Raw genomic sequence first — 21,069 nt, 5'->3', positions numbered from 1 at the left:
TAATTTTGTTTGAAATTGATTGTGGTGAATATCCTGCTTATTGATACAACTCTATGATTGCCTTAAGATTTTGTGGGATGTAAGGTGAGAGTTAAAGTTAACCAGTTAAAGAGAGAACATGATCAAGTACTAATAAGATTAATTTGCTGGAAGTTTCGGACAAAAAATTATTAAAATTCTATCGGCTGGTTCAGAATGGTTTCGTAACAATCATCTTCCAACCTAAATGCACAAACTTTCAAAATAAGGTAGAATAGATTTAAATGAAGTTGGTTCCAAAGTATTTGACACAGAAGTGTGTCGCAAAAGTCCATCAAAAACGCTTAGCAACCATGAGAAAATTGCTAAAAAGTTATTCTTTTCATCAAAGCATATACTTTGTTCTAACACATAGTCTATATCTTGAAATAACACAAGTATTTTATAGGATTTAATTCTGAAGTCTAATAACATAATAACAGACTAGAACGTGACAGACAAGTCATCATTTTGAATCATACATCACATGATAACTATCAGTACAGCGAACGGTGGACTGGGCGGGAGTCGGTGATAAGCCACCACTCCGCCAGACGCCGCCAGATGGCGCGCCATCCGCCCACAGATCGCGTTACAATGATTCTGTGATGCTGTGAACTGATTCATTGCGACACCCCACTGGTGATTGACGATATTAGTTAGTTTGATTTAGATAAAAGTGTGAACTTGTGAAATAGCTTTATGTTACGTTAACTAATATAAAATACACACGAGCTTAGAGTAAACGTTACATCCAAAACGTGATCAAAATATCGCAAAGTTAGATTTTTTCTTACAAAATGTAAATAACTCTCTCTTTTTTCTCTTCTATTTCTCTTGTCAAACTATAATAAGCAACCATTTGTGTGGAAGTGGCCGATATAAGGTAGGGCCTGCCATTACAATGACTTAACAAAATAGTTCTTGCAAAATACACTAGGGGCGCTAGTCAGACTTTTGAACCAATTGTATCGATAGTAGTAGAAACTCTTCCTACAAAGCACTGTTTCAGTATTCAAGTGATATTCATCTAATGACATCATTAAAAAAATATTGTCTAAAATCACTCTACAATTATTAGGCAAGTATGAAGTCATATTTTTATAGTAGTTATGAACATAAAACAGACACGGAAATTCCGTACTTCGTAATCTGTATTCAAATAACTCAATCAGGCTAATCATTAATGAGCAGTTCTTCCTAGAAGGGGAACACGCTTGGACATGGGTGACATGTGTTCGGCATAAATGTATGACACAATACCGATCAATGAATAATCAATATATTCAGTAGCTCTTTTTCCTTATTTGTAATGCATTTGGCCGGTTTTTCTCAACATGCGTAAGCCTGTTAGATTACTGAAGTTTTAAAGTTTGAATTTTATACATGTAAGTATGTTTTATATAAGTTGCATGCAAATCCCTTTACTAACTTGTTCGACTACAGATCTTTATTGGTTTTGGAAGAACGAAATTCAAAGTAATCATAACATACTCGTAATACGTATTATATTTTTTTTTCAAATTGTGTGTTTAGTCGCCCTACTTAGAAACACGCATAACTCAAAATTTGCATTTTTTGCGCATCACGATTTCACGATCTATTTAAAATGGGATCATCCCTTCACAAATGATCGTTTCGGTGAATTTCTCCGCGAAATCAAAACTACCAAATGACAAACTCAACGCAGAAGTCGGAGCTCAAATTTCAAATAATATGTCACATGTGGTTGACATTTTTTACTAATTTGCGTGTGTTCTCGTGAATTCCTTTTTTCAATGATACAAGATAATTTTTGACATAAATTCTGTAAGCTACTGCATTACCCACGTTGTAAGTGTTAACACATGTTGCAAATTATAATTGACAAGGCTTTTTAATGACTATTAAGGAAGAATGCAAAAAAAAATATTTGAAAAGGCATCTTCAAGTGTTCGTGGGATTCGACAGATCTGTAAAAAACTAAGTTTCATTTATTTGTCAACACGAATGTCTAAATGTGGACACAAATCCCAAATTACTTCACGCTCGAAAGTGAATATGACTAAGATATCTATTGTAAGTTTGTGTCCTTGTACTAATGTATAGAAGAAATAAACAGTACAATCGGAACTGTACCGTTCACGCCTATCTGCACTCACATTGTCACAGTCCGATGCCCCGCTAAGCTACAGTTAAACACTATTCGACCAATAATTACTTTGGTAACTTATTCTTTTCTATACTTATTGAAATGGTCAAAACACGAAGGCACGCTTACGTTCCACGCGCTATTGTTTATGTTCTCCACGCTGCATTTGACACCGCAGTTTGTCAAAATTTCGGTTTCCATTTCTAAGAACGAATCTATTCTAAGCAACTTGTCATCTCTAGTTCAAGGCTCCGTTATACAACTGCTCCCAGCACACGCTTGGCGACAGTTAGAAGCTTTTTTTTTCTACAGACCTTTGTAGAAACCAATAAATATTTCAAAAGTGGAGCATTTTATAAGAGCAGACTGCCTTAGTAGTCAATAACTGTTCTTACTTTCAACGAACTATTTGCTCCATTGTTTATAAACAGTGGATGAATTATGTCTTTGTTTGAAATTTAATAAAACGTTTCGCTTTCATAGGTCGGGACAAATAGAACGTTAGGTGACTAATTCTTGAAAAGTACTGTGAAAAATATAACAGTAGGTACTAGCAGATAGAATCTCATATTACTAGTAGAATAACTATAATTGAATACCGTGTCATTAATCGCTGATACTTATCATAAGCGTAATAGAAATGGAAGTAAGTAACTGATCATGTTTTATTGCCATTAATCATACATTCTTAGTAAGTAGAGTTAAAATGACTTCAATAGATAACACTGTAATCGCATTTTAGCTAAACAATTTTTAATTAGTCATCAATAGCTATTTCAATGTGATTTCAACGTTGACTTGTCTTTACATTACATACTTTTCAATTCAATCAGCTCATCTGGAAATCTTCTTCATGCTGAAATGTTCTAAATTGTAGAGTTGTTTCACAGACGTATGTAGTACAACGAGCATTACATCAACATAGACTTATAAAGTTATATTGTAGAAATAAATTTTCAAAGATAAACATAGTATTGCGTCTCTGTCACGAAAATATATTTTCTCCAATATTCTTCGAAAACTTAGTTACACCAATTTCTAGAAAGCTGAATTCGAATTATCCTAGTGAAAGTAACCATCCCCTTTCTAAGCCCCTCTTAATGGGCGTTGCGAATGCACAAAATGCAAACAGAATTTCACTTTTACATCCTAATTACCCTTTATTTGACAAAGACAACTCTTTCATTGCCATAAAACTGAATTTATGAGTTGTACTGTTTCGCGCAGACGACAACAGTCAAAGGAGACAATTGCTTTGTAATGTTCTCAATAAATGCAACTCTTCCTTTGACGGATAGCGGTCCCTTAAACTGTTATTCAATAACTAAACAAAACGGTCTTAGTTACGGTAACGAAAAGGGTAAAATAATTTCATGTGCCGTAACTGTTAACTAGGAAACAATATGAGCTTTCATTGGAAAATGGCCTTTCTGTTATGGACTGTAAGTTTATATTAGCTTGGGAATGATACTACAAGTAACCTTGTAAATATTTATTTCGTCGAAATTGCGAACGGGTAACGCGATTTTCAATTTTTATTGCATGTTTTTAGCATTGCGAGATTTTAGCGAACCCTTTGGCTGTAAAAGCCATTTGGAAACAGTTATATATTCTGTTTTTTGAAATAACTGTGAATTTACTAGTTGATTTTTTAATGTTTTTATTGAGGTTTTTGGCAAGGGGTAATTTGGCGAAAGGATTGCGAAGGGTTTTAACAGTTAGGTTTTTTGCAGTTTTTTGTTAATTTTTGTTTCGCTAAATGTTATTAATGGCTATTTCGGTCATTACTCTTTAGAACACAATAATGGCAAAATACTGGTTTTAGCATTTTAACTTTTTTCTATTCGTATTGTGTTTAAACATTGCGTAGTTTTTGCAGCGAAGATTGCATAATAAAACGTTCTAGAAAGAATAAGCGACTCTCAATAGATATAATTCCACGTTTCTTTATCTTGTTTGTTAAATACTTAGAACTTTGGCCATATTATGTATGTGAGATTCCTTATAATATAACATTATTTTTATAAGCGTAATCACCCTCGATGCAAGATCATTTTTATTTCAATTCTAAATACTTAATTCAAATATATGTGAACCGATCTTAATTATTACATGATACATTACACTGAATTAATTAGATTATCCTTAGATCTAATAACAAGCTGTTTGATTATGCATTCAAATTGTTCAGATTTCAAACCTAATTAGGCCCAAGCATTAACAACGGTAACATAGAGACTCCATATAAGTTAGTACCACCCAAAAAAGTATTTTATTTTTATTACCTATATTAAATTGATTCGCCAAATATTTTCTAGTCTCTGTCTAGGTAGCAAGTAATCAAAAATAATAAAAGTTGATTTATAATTATAAGCGAAGCTGATAATTAATTATCAATTAACTTTATAATTTAATCGACTACACATTGCAAACGCTCTAGTATTGTAAAAATCATGGTAATATTACATCTGTCTTTCTTATTTCGTTAAAAATATTCAACGCGTTATACAAACATAAATTACCTAGGTCATATAATTAAGAACATAACCCAGTTCCCGTTTCTTCAGGAGCAACAACTGTACATTGTAGTAGCAACAATAGCAATAAAAAGGAAGTTAATATTTATACCAAGTAACGTTTCTCAACACTATTGAGTGGGTTGGGTTTGTTTTGTAAATAACATAACGGGCGGCAACATTCGGTACCTTCAAACAACTGTAATTGGACTAACGGAAAGAAAGTAGCCGGTTATAAAACTATTCAAACAAGTAATAAAGTATTACCGTAACAGATACAAAAGGAATAGGGAAGTGAAAGAAGTACTGTTACAATTCAACTGGCGAAATTTCATTTTATTGCACATTTTTGGCGCAGAAATTTCTTTGATAATTGCTAGTTGTAATTTTTACCGTTGCCCGGCTTTCGTGTTTGAAGGTGATAGGTACTTTTATGAGTGTATGTTTATTGTAGCGAAATGTTCAGTTCAGTGAGTAGAGTAGGTAGTAAATAAAAACGAAAGAAAATGGATTTTTCTATGATTTGTTTTGAAGCAAATTTTAGTAATCATTATAATATTTTCTGGTATTTGAATAACTTCTACATTAAGTTAATTATGTTATTGAATTGTATTTAACAATTTTAAAACCCAATAATAATGTTTTGGAATCATAAGTAAAAATAATACAAATTATTTACTGATGCTTATGTAAGAGAACGCCACTTGGTACAATCCTTACAAACTTCTCTTGCTTCGTGAAATTCATGCGTCTTGTTACACTAATACATTTTTTTAGGCATTATCAAAGGACCCAATAAAATGAGATGCATCAATCCTTTCAACTGTGTCTTCGAAAATTGAATAAGTTCTCTCGGAATTAAACGCACAAAATGTTGTATTTCGCCATAATTTCGATAAATTATCGCCATTTGTAGCATGAACCATAAGCAACAACACTATTTACTCTGAAGAACATTTCTAGCCATAACAAAATGCAAACTGCAATGTGAAAGAATACTAAGTCGAAATTGATACAATGAGATTCTTAGTAAAGAAATGGTTACTTATATTCAAATTACGCAAACATTTTAGCAATAACTTACGGTACAATTTTCATAAATTAGCACTTCGTGTTTGCACTTATTTTTTGCTCTAAAAAGCTTCTGGAACAAAAACTGTAGCACATTTCTCTCAGCCGTACCTTTTTAAACTCTAACGGTTACTTTATTGCCTATATTTTGTGCTGTTTTTATCACAATTTCTCCAAGCGAACATTTTGCGCAATAAAAATTTCACCTAGCAATACTACTGGCGAACTTCGTGTCCCTGCAATAAAACGTTTTTATGCAATTTTTAGCCTTTTTCTTTTCGCAAAAGATAAATATTTTCTAAAATTTTGCCTTTGGTGCCGTGCCGCTAATGGTTGTTAGCAACACTGCTTTACAATTCGGAAGTTTACAATGCCATCCAACAGTAGGACGAATTGCTTTATTGTAGGGAAAAAATGAACTTTATGATACCTCATTGTTCTACATTCTTACTTTACTTTTGTATTAGTTAAAAGACGCCGATGTGCACGCTTTGTTTTTTTTCTAGGTACATGCGCCTGTAGATATTATGCAAAAATTCTTAATGGCCAGGACTTCGGATTTTATTACTCGTGCTATTTTGTCTGGTGGTCCTACCCTAATCCTATGTAAACATATTGATTTTAAAACCTTATCTTACACATGATTTTAAAATCGACTTTTAAAACTGTAGATAAAAATCTATGATACAACGTGAACAGGAGAACCTCAAACAGCTCAAACTGTTAAAAGGAAACACGGTGTGATACGATCTGTATTCGTGTACAATTTTTTCCCTTGTCCACCCCCCGAAGATCATTACATCCCTACTCATAGGCGTATAATGGAACTAATTTGTTGTTCAAACAGGGGTCCTCAATACACAAACATTGTTACTTTGATACATACAAACATACACTTACACTTTTCAAACCCCCCCTAAAACCTTATAACAATGGTGTAGAGTTCAAAATTGCGTGGCTTTTATACTTTAAAGGTAATTTTGGTTGGTAATTGCTGACTGCAGGACATTTATTTGACACGTACCGAAAGCAATTGTCGCTTTCAACGCGTTATAGTTTGAATGGCCCCGAAAATTGGTCGGGCATCGTGATTTTAGCTGTGTGTACCGGATTTGGGAATATTATAGATTTAGTTAACGTTCACTGTCGAAAATTAATAAGTAAATTTATGAGTTATACCAATTTCGTGACATTGGATGCATTTACTTTTAATTATTTGTTTAATATTATGATAATCGGAATCCCGACATTCTAGAACCTCCTCGATTCCTTTAATCTTATACGTACTGCCAATGAGTAGATATACTTAAAACAATGTTCAAACAACATGTAAACTCATATAACAAACTTTTCGTATAGCAGAAGAATATAGTTTTCTATAATTCAGTTGAATAGTGATGCAAAGAGAATACACATTTTTTAATACCTTCATGTAATATCGTGTTAAGTAAGAGCACCTCTATTCATACCACTTACAAAAGGTACTATTAGAAATACCAGAATAACATTCATCATGTATCAACTCGTCCCATCGAATTACAAATCAAATAACAATTTGGTGACAGTTCAAAACATTCACAAATTACGCTTCGATTGACAACCAATCATCAATGAAATCGAAACCGTCAAATGTGCAATACACGGTCGCTTATACCCCGAAAATTTATTAATCAAAATTGAACTTAAGTGACCTTACATTATGGTTTAAATTGCAATGTGTTGAAGTGGTTTCTATAAAAAAATATTGTCATATGTGTGGTCTATGTAACTGAGTAGCCGTATTACGACAATTGAAGTCAATATGCCATGAAATGACGTCACATTATGTTAGCTAGTGTTAGATTGCGTTTTTGAAGTGGCAAATGTATTGATGGTAGTGTCGTTACACTTCTTAGTGTATTGGTGTGGAAATATTCTTTGTGGCCTGTATTTTGTGGGTGCTTGACATTGTGTGTGAATGCATCGATTCTGCGTGTGCAGTATGTTTGATGGTTTCGCCGATAGATTAGTGGGAAGATTGATATTTTTTTATTTAGACTGAATAAAAAGAGGTCTATACGTTAAGCTAAGCACTCTCAATCTAGTTGCTGGTATTGGCTTTTATTGGAATACACATTTATGATTAGACTGAAATTATACAACTTTGTTTCATGGAGTAAGTTAACAATTCGTTCGATTAGTTTTTTATTTATTTAAAAAGAAGGGCAATTTCATACAAGCTGTTTTGTTAAATAAATGAAATAAATTGTTCAATTTCAATCCTAATTTTCACCTACTTACTTGTTTAAATTCTAGTAGGTTCTAGTAAATTTTTGTTTACGTTAATCAAAGAAAAATATTCCGGACATGGTACAATAATTTTCTGACAAACCTTTTTAAAGATTGCAGTGGACTTAAAGACCCAAAACTTTTGGTAGTTGTAAAGTGTGATTATTTTCACAGATCCTCGCTTCAAAATAAACTGTAAGCTAATCCGATGCGTGCAAAAAATATCTTCTTGGGTGGCCTTAAGTGGCGTCAGTCCGTGCCACATTCTGTGTGTTTTGTAACTATTTACGATACATGACACTCAAAGTAATATCAACTTTATGTCTTACTCAGTAGGGTTCAAATTCCAAAGGTTGAGTGTTTACTTTTACTCAACATCGTAACCAAATATTTACTTTTGACTTGTCTTTATGAATGAAATTTCCAAACGCCGAAATGTAGGTAAGTTTTGTGACATGATAGTGTTGTTGGTCATTCAAAAATGACCGGGATATTATTATTTAAACCTGGTCGGTACGAATAGAATCTTCCTCTTCCTTGTTTTAGAATATAAAATTTTGTAGTTTCAGCAGGTCCGGTGCCCCAAAACACATTTTATTATGACCAGTACAATCACTATCATAGTCATCCAACATACATGGAAAATGGCTCTAGCTGATGGCGTCTCTACTCACAACAACACCAGTAGTTCGGCTGCTTTACTCAAAACAGACTCTACGACTTCAATGCTGGTAACTCTCTAGTCTCTACCAATCACAGGATACAGCTGTCACCCCCACATTGGCTCTATTGGCCGTGAACGAAGAAACCAAGGAACGTTTTTTGGCTAAAGGTATCTTACTATCAGATGTCAATTAAAAAATCTGCAACAGATAGACATAGGACATCAGAGAACAATAATTATAATTACAATAATTTAGTTATACTTTATACTTATCCATTAAAGTTGAGTAACATTCCACAATTCACCTATAATATACAGGTACAAGTACTTCCATTACACCGCAGAAGCCCCGCGGTCGCTCTTCAAACAACTTTATTCTGTACCGCTGATACAGTAAAAGCTCAACAATATTTGTACAACAGTTGACCGGCTGTAATCTCTGAAACATGCTAATCCATCGTTAAAACATCGTGAAATGCATTAGTCTTGATAACGCAAATTATAATTGACACATTAGGTACCTAGTGTCCACTTCGGTAGTGAGCGGTTAACTTCAAAAGTTGTAAAGGGAATATACATTGGTTTAACTTTATTTTTCTTTAATTGGATATAAAATAGTTCTATCACTGACTAAGCTTCTGACATTGGAAACAATTTAATAACTTGGTATAAGTACATATGCATAATTCCTTTACTTATATAGATATAAGCTTTATAAACAAACAATAATAATATACTAATTTGCAAATAAACATTTGTCTTTTAGTGTTTTTCAATGTAACTGAATAAATTTCAAAATATGACAACAATATCTTAGACTCAAGCAGCAATCATTTAAAAAATACTATTACAGCGTTAAAAATATGATATAGTACGTTTCATAAAAAGCCGCTTTTCCAAATAAAAAAAGCATTAATATACTTTGTACTAGTTTAATAACATTAAATACTTGGCACTATTGATGAGTAATCTGCAGTCACCTTTACAGTAACTGATAGCGGGCTGCAAAGCACTCCTGCTATGATACGCTGATTACGGCCGAGGATCCATTACATTACAACGCTGACACATTAGCCGCTGCTATGAAACTAAACACCCCAAGTTATAAACTGTTGCGGGGATCACTGAAACATAATATAAAGTAAATAATAGTTAAAGTCAATAATTATGTTCTATTTAGAATTTTTATGCTGCGGACCTGAAGTATATCAGAAAATGTAGAAGTTAATAATTTTATTATGTAGTTTTCGAGTGAATTTGAAAACCTATTTACTTGCTGCCGCTGATTAGACTTCAAACAACATTAGTCACAGCTTGCCGGTTATCAAGAGTCGATAGTTCCAGAAAATCACGCTACTGGTTTGCATCTGCTGTCGAGTTCCTTATGAAGAACATTCACGCCCACATTTCCACAAACCTCACGTCGCTTCTAACTTGTACTGCACGTTGATATCGGTGATAGACGTCTCGATAAAGCCTGTCATAATAGACATGTCGTATTGAGCTGCTATTTTTATTATACCTCACGCGTAATTACACGCAGCAGATATAAATAGGTCACCTATATTGTTTCGGTTTTGAGTGCAGATAATTATAATTGCAATTCATGATGTTCCGGCTATTTTAGATAGTTTATATTGCTCTTGCAGGAAATGTTCGTAAGGTTTCCTCTGGGTAAAACGTATCTATTTACTAAGAACTAGCGACTTCGTCTGCATGAAAAATATACTTTGTGTGTTCAGTATTCCAAATTTTATTAAAATCTGTTGCTGGCTGTATTTAAAAAAAAACAGAAAGGAACGTAAATACATCTATCTATCCTCACAAACTTTTCATTTGTAATATTAGTAGGATAGGATAATTTAGTATAACACCTAAACTTATTTGATAAATTAACACAAGAGAAACCTACATAGAAATGAGAATTGTGTAATAGAGGTTTGTCAAAGCCAGTGACAACACTTGTCACTTTTGCATCATCAATTGCATTTTCATCATTAGGTAAGTACTGATGACGAAGTGTGATTCATTCTAATTCTAATCAACTGTACTATAAAAGTAATCGATTAACAGCTTCGAATTTCACAAGAAGCCGGCCTCCTGAAAGTCAGACAACGCACGACTATTCATAACATAGCATTATAAGCCACTTCCTTTCCTAAACCTACGTACATAAACACTATCACAGTACGCCCATTATATACAAAACAATATACAGGTACTGGCAAAGTGTGACGCGATAGTGGATCAAAGAGTACCGACGCTGATAACGACAGATGTGAGAGACCGACAGGCCACAGTAGCCGATATAAAATGTATAATATTGTATTTTATTGCATACTGTTTGATGTTCGCCGATACGATAATGTACTAAGCTCGGGTATTTCTTTCGATATGAAATTTTTACATGTGAAATTTGAACGGTTCGAGGAAATAGTGATTTTAAAACGTTTGTCACAGTTCAAGTATTTGTTTTGATAAGTGTTTCCTGCGGACGTTAATGGGTCAAGCGATTTCATATGTATCATACATATGCAAATGAATATTTAGGTACTTAGAAACATTCTATATCTTCGTTTTTAATCACTTTTAGATTTTCAGTTTCATTTTATTATAATTTTTAGCAGCTGAACACACAAAGTATTTGAATCAACACTTCAATGTTTTATTATCGTACTTATCGTACTTATATTGGATTTATTTTCTTATTCTTTAATTTAATTTATTAATGAAATAAAGGGTTTATAACCATGGGAATTTGGTAGCAAAATTATCTAGATGTTTTCTCAAGAAAACTGGTTCGCCAAGCGATACAGTTTTATAAGTATCAGTATTAACATAATGCGTCAATGTTATTAAAAAACAATAAGTGTTTCATTCAAGTCAAACAAGTTTTATTCGCGGAAACGGTAGAAACTACATGACTATTATAATGCTCTTGACTATAACATACGTTCACAAGAGGTTTAGAAGGTTAGGCTATCAGCGTCAAGCAGTCTATTATCACAGCTCATAGGTACAACTTGACAACTAAGAAGAGAGCCTTGGCATGCACCGTTTATCAATATTATAATAAATTTTCTATGTTATGGCATTCCCCAGAAGTTGCCTCTGTGGCGCGATAGGTAGGTAGTGTACTAGTGTATCCGACTGTTAATGTCTTTTCTAATTTAATTTCATTAAAATAATTCTGGATAGTAGTACGAAGTTTGGTAACCTTCCCGATAAATGGCAATAGGCTCGCTCTGTTACATGGAGCTAATATTGTTAATGGTGAAACGTGAGTGAATTTCATTCAACTCTGCCTACACCTTCGGTTATAACAGACGTCATTTTCCAGTCGGTTTCCAAAATAGAGTAGCTATATCAAACAGGCTACCGTTCGCTGCATAAGCTAGTCATAAGATTTGAAATTTGTATACCTCTCAGTGTTGCCATCGTTACAACCAAGTTCTCTATAAAGTTGTTAATCTATAGTAAACCACTCTTTGTTAAAGTGTCACCTACACATTTATTGTTAGACTTATCTGATTGTCCAATCGATATCGTTCCATTTATAAGTTTTACATGATCGTTATCTTGTTCTTAATTGCCTTTGCTTTCCTAGAAATGGTGTACAGTTGATAATGCACTGAATATAGAGTTTGTAGAATAACGCAATGTTAGAATTTATGTTTGTGGGCTCAAGGATATGAAAAATAAATAAGTAGATATACATATAAAGTGATAAATTAATTCTGCTTGATATTAGCAGTGACTTAGCCAAATTGTACTGCACTCGACTTAGCTATAAACCGAGCCGAGCCTCACGTAAAAAGCTCCTAGCTCTATCTTTTGGTATGATCTTCTTCTTATAAAATGGCCAAACGTACCTACATACACAAAATCACGTCTTCTTCTGCAATGACCAAACAAGCAACCAAAAGATTTTTATTATTTCTTTTTAATACTTTACCTTAATAAATTACCTTTAATAATTTCATTTTATGAATTTATGGAGATATATAATAATATGATAGTCTATAATACAATACGAAATGTATAAAGATCTTGCATTCTGCTAAGGCGGCACTTTGAAGCCTGAAGAAGAACCGTGAATTGACATCAACGGCTTACAGGCTTAGATTAGATTTCAAGGTGTCGATTAACTGAAGCATCTTACTGAGTCGCACTACTGCTACTATTGTGTTATAGTAGTAAGTATAAGACACATTTTCTTGTGTATAGATTATATATTGGCACACGCCGAAAGTAGGCGCAAACCAATTAAAAATGGATCGACAGCGGATTCAATACAGATCATTTTTCTGTACGGAATTGGAACTCAAAAATGATAGCATTTTTATCGTTCATAAAAAATATAAGGCCTGCTTTCTTCCGAAGTTCACATTGGTGGCATACGGCTGTCGTGAGTACGAATTAACACGATGTCATAGAATACCGAACAGTGACGCCTACATGCACGGCAGTACCTCGATTCTTTACCACTATCGACTACCGACAACCGGCTAGCTATCGAAATTTGCACATTAAGAATTGACTGCCAAAATGTTTCCTACGACTCCCGTCAGAGGCGCTGATCAGATTTTCATACAAAATTTCTCGATGACAGTTCGGTTGTCGGTAGTCGGTAGTAGTAGAGAATCGAGGCACAGATGTTTCTTTGTAATACGAAACCAATGACGTCCATCGTAGCAGTAAAGGCAGCCTTAGAATAGCACACAAATGCTGAAGAAAATTCTACAATATTCGACCTCAAAAGCATCCAATAATAAAATGATTCAGCAAAACTAATCTAAAGTAAATCCATCATAAGCACTCAAAACCTACTTCAAAGCAGCCGTCAATCAAATAACGAGTACCTTTTATCAATGATATTGTTATTTATAATGTTTTAGATCGAACGGTAGTTATCGGAAACTGTAGATGATCAAACATACGTTACAGAAATGATTAGATTAATAACTATCTGGATTCATTCACTATCATAACGAAATGCTACTTAATAGTGAAAAACCCGTCATTCATTTTGATAATAATGATTTGAATTTAATGAAAATTGATAACTGACTACTTTAATACAGCGGACATAATGAAAATATTTTCACACGAATACATAATATTGCGCTTGTTATATGCAAAGGTGTAGGCAGAGGTGTATGAAAACACATGTGTTTCGCCATTAATAATAACGAAATAACTATGAATGATGTTATAGGGGGGCGAGCCCATTGCCATTTACGCGTTACCAAACTCCGGGAGATATATACTATTGAGAAATATTGTAATATAAATCCAGTCCGGGAATAGAGCTGAGTACTCATGAACAGCAGCTGATAATAGCCGATAAACTCAGTTTTTATTTATTATCATTATTTAAGTCGTAAACCACGTCACCTCACAGTCTAGGTAATTAGTATTGAGTATTTGTAATCAATAAAATGGGCGTAGCAGTGGGCGTCGCATTATTTCAATCAATTTTTTTCCTCAAAATTACCATCGTGGGGCGGCCTTTTGGTATAATTTGTGTACAACAAACCAGTACAAACAGTATATTATATCGTCAATAGCAAAACATCCTACGTAAATAAGTAGAGAGAAACTTAAGTTAAATAAGAAAATTTCACTACATTAACTCTTGGTAGAGATACAGATCGCGTGGAAGGCCACCTTTGCGATGGATACACAAACCTTACCATATACCTACCAAATAAAAACTACTGGAGGTCCCATATATGAATATAGTAGACTCACTTAAAATAGAAGCAAGTGGCAAGTATAGTGAGGCACACAACATCGGCCAACACCAAGAACACTACATGGAAACCAGTGGCGAAATTCTGTAAAAATGTGCTCTCGAGTATCAAGAGATTAACATTTAAAATTTACTGACAAAATAGTTCCTATGGAGACCACAGTCGCTGATCGTCCAGACTAGAGGCGCTGTTCAGGTTTTCTTGCAAAATTTCTTTATATCTAGCCGGTTATCGGTAGTCGATAGAGGTAGAGATTTCGAGGTCCAGGATTGCTTCGACAAGAGCGTAACGAAACAGAATAAGCTATAGTCTAGTGACAAACAGGAAATAATTTTACTAAAACAATTCCTAGAAAATCAAATCAGTTTATCGCCTATCTCTTAATGGTTCATGTTTCTATTGTTTTAACATCATTATTGATAATATCTACATGTTGTACTAATTGATGATGTCTAACATATTTGTACAACGAATGCAATATATTGCAATTAAATGATTACAAGAGCATTAATTTAGGATGTGATAGTGGTAAATTGGTTCCGTGTTTTGAGCAATTACTTAGAAATGTGTAGATATTTAACTATTTAAGTAATTGATGTCCGGGTTCGATGGCTTTCGAGTTATGATGATTCATCATACATCATGGGTTTTATTTTCCTTTTAGAAATGTTCATTCGAAGCTTCGGGGTAACGCTGATTGTATATAGCAAGTGGCTAGCTCTAATTTACAAACAAATATGAAAATCACACCTTGTTTCCAACAGAGTTTTCTATGGCGGAGTTAAGTAATAAATCGGTTCGACTTACTATGATCTCAGGAATCTTCTTTTACATCGCCCATTACTCCATGTTGGATACGAGTATAAATACATACGCTTTATACATTGGCAAAATTTAAAAATAGTATCTATAAATTAATTGAAACATTTCGATTCTTAAGCGAAAAATAAAAGACCATGAGCGCAAAACAGTCATACCTCATTCTAATAACATCACACATTACTCCATATTAGCAACAAAAAAGTGACTAACAATTCCTTTAAAAACCGATTTCAATTTAAAAACGATAGTTAGCAAAACAGGTAGTACTCACATTATTGATCCAATTTCTGAGCAAACGTGCCGACAAGAACAAAAGAACAAAATGTACCGACTTCCAAAAGCTATTTGTTTACAATAAGCATAATGGCATTAAGACGTAAAGGTGCCACTGTTGTGTTCAAAGTGCCGACAAACCATACCTGGCTCTTATCAAGACTATAGGTTGAAGGCATAAGGCCCCATTGATGTTCTCGTATGAGTTTTTCTCGGAAAGATAAGTGGTTGGTGCGAATAGGTATTTTAGTTTACCTATTCCGAATAGAGAATAATGGTTCGATTGTATTGGAGGGTAATTTTAGCACAAATGTGTTTCGTTACTGGGTAAATTGTTGTTTCGGAGTCTAGTAAAAATAAAAAGTATGTATCATCAATATGCTCAAATATTTTATTGCCGCGTAAACATTTACCTACCACGCAAAGGGTCGATAGTTCGAACTCGGGGCAACACACAAAATTACTGTTTGAAGTAATGTGTGTTTTAAAAAGAATTATCTCTTGTTCTTGTGGTGAATGGAAACGTCGTGATGAAACTTTGCAAGCCTAAGTATTCTTTGACACAGTTCTTGAAGAAATGTAAAGTCACCAACCGGCACGTAGCCAGTTCGTTAGAGACCCCACATCACACTAAGACCCTTACCCATCAGTGGCACAGCTATTTCTATTTATTTACCCTAATATTATATGCCCATACTATTCTGTCCCAAAGCTACTGCCGATGATCGGCAAAAGCCTGTCTTCCCACCTTGCGAGCTAATGTTTTTCCTAGCCTACAGTATAAGGCTTTTTTTCGGTTGAAGTTTAGGTTAGACTTTTTTACACGTCAACTTATATCATCATCACATGCAAGTGACGTTTAGATCATAAGCTGCGGAATCTCCATCTCTAATCTACTCGTATTTATCACGAAGGTCTTATAATCCTGCCAATTACAAATGATATGTTTACACAAACTGAAACTGCGTAGATTATGACCGTAATTAGTAGTCGAAAGATAATTTGATAATGGTTTTATCACTTCTATGCAAATTAAGAAGTATATTGACGGTATTAGATGACGTAGGGAGTTTGGTTTTTTTTTATGATTTTATTCGATGTCTGGGTTTGCTATTGAGGGGATAAATATAACCTAGAATTGCTTGTCGTAATGTATAAGATGGGGATTTACTTTAAAATAACCCAAGTTTTATATAACGTAAATATAAACATAAAACAAATTAACGCCTCTACCTCAAATTATATTCTGTGAGGTAGAGTTCCTCGCATCTCGCAAGTCATCATGTCAAGTGATTTTGTTTTGCCTCTTACTTCTTTCCAGCATAATAAGGATTCATGGTTGTATGCTACCAATGACAATGTAACATTCCTTATAATTACAACGTCATCATTGTTTCCATAGCTTTTCTCTATCCAATACAGCTGCAGTGTATAGGCAGAGATGGGAGGTGAGTTAAAATGGTCTAATTTACTACAGCTTATTAATATCATCCCTATCATTATAAATGACATTTTTAATTATTTTAAAACTATGCTATTTATTTTAAAATGTATTATAATAAAGTAATCCAAACATAAGATTATATCACACAAATCTTATTTTCCAGTCTCCAAGCTATTCTTGTGTTCTTGAACATAATCCGCTTAATAAAGGTAATCCTAATCTAGTATGGCACGCGCCTAGAAATGTGACCGTTATAACAACAACAAAAAAACTTGACGTTTGTAAAGCCAGTTTATAAGCTTCAAAGCTGGTTAAAATTTTAGGTTTCAGTTGATTTATTGTCTACTTTTGGTCTTACATATCGTACAAGCTTTTGCAGGCTGGATTAGTTCCGCGTCCATTTTCAAATCACCATTGAATGACGATGTGAAGATCTGAAAAAACAAAAACAAACACGTTAATACAATCGTAAAAAGTGTTGATCCATAAGTGACATTATTTGTCACAGTATAGCGAATCTATACAAATGCCTCCAATGCAGAATTTTTTTAAACTATAGCCGATCTACTCCCACGGATTGTTGTTCTAATAAATAAATAAGAGATAAATTTATCGAAATAAATGATTCTGTTATAAAAATATGAATATTCAACCATAATAAGGCAATATTCAAAAGACTGTCGATTTGATTCCTCCCCCTCTTTAGAGTAGGGTAAGTTCGCCCTATCGCGTCCATCACCTAAATCGCGTCCATTTTTCGAACCTGCCTATAAAAATACTTGCAAATAAATATAATATCACACTGATGAACGTGAATGTTATAACTGTCAATAGCTCAATGTGTACGAAGCACGCACATATAGACAAAAGCTCTGAGTGCCTAATTAATCTCTGTAAAAAAAAAAGGTAATTTTGGTTGTTCAACAACGGAGTGCGGACGTGTGGGATTTTAGTAAAAAAAATAGTGTGCAGCGGTGCGTTTGGCGGTAAGTCTCTTTATGTTTTACGTGAACTTGTAGACACATAGATGTTTCGAGACATGAATCATAACATAAACTAATTATATTAATTACTAATTTGCTCTTTTTTATCTATTAAATAGTTAAAACAGGGTGGACGCGAAGTGCTACACTGAATTTATTAAACTACCACTTTGCGTCCACGATGGACGCGAACTCATCCATTTACGTTTTAGTTAGTTGTTTATTTTTAAGTGATTAAATTATTAAAATAAATTGGGTTTTCGTTCATTTTGTCATTAAAGTTACACAATTGTAATACCCAATTTGCGTCCACATTATTACGATTGTAGAAAAAGTAACAAAGATAGATCGAAACGTGGACGCACACTATTCCTATAGGCTATAATCTTGTAACAAATCGCGTCCGTCTTTATTAAATAATCGCTTAATTTTTTGTAAAATACTGATAATAGGATAAATATTAATATTTTATTTTATTCAGTATTTTAAATCTAGTAGGTCCAATAAAATGTTTTCTATAATTCTTTTTTCTGTTTAAGATGAGTTCTTTAGAGTCAAACAAGAAGAAGGAAAAGGAAACTTATACAGAAGAAGATTTGAAGAAAGCTCTAAGCGACATTCGAGAGAAAAAGAAATCTGTAAGTCAAGTATGTAAAGATTATGGAATTCCCAAGACCACAATATTGGATAAAATCAGTGGGCGCTGACCAGATGGAGTAAAGAAACCGGGACCAGAACCAACGCTAAGTGTAGATGGTGAAAAAAAGGTAGTTGAATGGCTTCTCAACATATCCAAATGTGGATTCCCAGTGAAAAAACAGGAATTATTGGATACTGTTCAGAAAATCATTCGAGACGGGGAGATTAAAAATAAATTCAAAGATGACCGCCCAGGTCAAAGTGGATTGAAATTTTTTTGGCCAGAAATAAAGAAATATCGCTTAAGAATGCGGAGGGCATTAATAAAGCTAGAGCCCTAGTAACAGAAGAATCAATCAGATTGTGGTTTAGAGAACTTGAATAATATTTGGAAAGTATGAATCAGAAAGATATTTTAAGTGATCCAAAATTAATTTTCAATGGAGACGAAAGCGGTTTTGCTTTCTGTCCAAAAACAGGAAAAGTTTTAGGTCCAAGAGATTTTTTTTTAATTAGGTATATTCTTAAATAAATAAATTAATAAGATCTAGTGTTTCTTTACATTTCTTTAATAATATCACCCCCTCATACCTTTTCTTAGCTGGTGGACGCGAAATAGTCCCAGGGTGGACGCAATTTGGATTTTGTGGACGCAAAGTAGTTGAAAAGCCTAATTCTGTGGTTTGTCTTTTCTTAAAAAAAACTCATGATGTTACAAACGAAACTGAAAGTTAATATTAAACTAGACTATATAGTCACCACATTACATAAATTTTTTAATTGAAACTAGTGCTGCAACATTTTTGTTTTCTCCCTCAAACTTGCTAACTGCACTAAATGGACGCGAACAGGCGAAATGACCCTATGTCGTTAAGATACAATCAAATGATACGAGATTTAAATCACGTCGAAGTCTTTGAAGCATGTAATGTAGTTATTTTAAGGCATTAGAATATAATAAAACCTAGTAATGTATATAAACTCTCACTTTTCTTTTGCTATTAAAGCAATGTTTGCTTCAATAGCAAAAGAAAAGTTATTGGTAAGTAGAGAAGGTAAGGTAAGTAAGGTCAATACTTATTATTGCGCTTATTCTTGCGACTTCGTCCACACGAAAACATTCCTCTTCAATCATAAGATAACCAGGCTATAAACTGTCTGTGTACAAAATTTCATCAAATCCGTTAAAGTTTTTGCCTAAAAGAGTAACAAATAAACAAAGTTATGTAGGTGTATTCTGTACCATATTTTCGTCAACAGCCTGTCTATATTTTGGTCACTGACTACTAAAATTTATTCAGTTACTGGTCATGTCTACAGCAGAATACAAAACGGAAGACTTTAATGTTAGGAAAACAAAATCGACGTCCTTCTATACATAATCTGGGAAATTTCAACGCAAATAAACTGATAAAAACCCAAGAACATTTAACATTACTAAGCTAAATCTATGCAATAAATAAAACAATGTCTATCGTCTTATCTATACAATATAATAAAAAATAATAGAGTTTAATAAAATACTGTGTGACGAAATTATAACGTTAAACATGTAAAAACAGAAGCCGTGTGTCAACACCTTAATTTGTGTTATAAAATACTTAGCTAGATAAAGTAATGTACTGGTTAAAACATTTTGTTCTGTTCGTATTATCAGTTGTTGTTTTTAAATTAAAGGTCATTTTGTTAGCTCAAAGGTAAAGTTAAAATGTATGGCAGATCCACGTCTGAGTAATAGCCAATCCCAGTTTTTATTTTGTGAAACCTGATCAGTAAGTCTCAGAAAGTAGGTAGAATGCTTTATTAATCCTTACCGAAATAAGTAAGTTCACCCAGAAACTATTACATATATTACTTAACATATAAAAATAAAATATAATGAATTGACACCAGTCCTTTAACTTTGAAATCCAAAAAAAAAAACATAAAATTTTGCAGTAATACCTATACACTTAAATTAATAGGCATACATGCATCTTCACAGATGCCGTCAGATGGCTCCGGCATCTTCAAAAGAGATCAATTCTCTAAATGATTACATCTAAGATCTACCTATTGTTTTTAGTTAAGATTTATCTTGTTATTAAAGATGATCATATCTTATATAATTTGCACACGGCTACCGTAAGCACAAAGACAGGAGCTCAAGTAAACATACGATTTTATCAGCTTCAACAAGACTTTACATAATAATATGATGGAAATCTGTTATAAAAATGTGTTGCGTCTGAAGTGCATACTGCATCCATACTTATATTATAAATGCGAAAGTAGCTTTGTCTGTCTGTCTGTCTGCTACTCAATCACGCCTAAACTACTGAACCAATTTGCGTGAAATTTGGTATGGAGATATTTTGATACCCGCGAAAGGACATAGGCGCTACGACCAAAAGGAGCAGAGTACCAGTAATTAATGTCACAAAAACAGGGAAAAATTTCACCCATTCTCTCTTCTTGAACGCAAGCGAAGTTGCGCGGGGCAGC

This window comes from Anticarsia gemmatalis, chromosome 16 (assembly GCF_050436995.1).
Source record: "Anticarsia gemmatalis isolate Benzon Research Colony breed Stoneville strain chromosome 16, ilAntGemm2 primary, whole genome shotgun sequence".
Classification (NCBI taxonomy): domain Eukaryota; kingdom Metazoa; phylum Arthropoda; class Insecta; order Lepidoptera; family Erebidae; genus Anticarsia; species Anticarsia gemmatalis.
The sequence above is the reverse complement of the archived record's forward strand: the minus strand, read 5'-3'. Positions refer to the sequence as shown.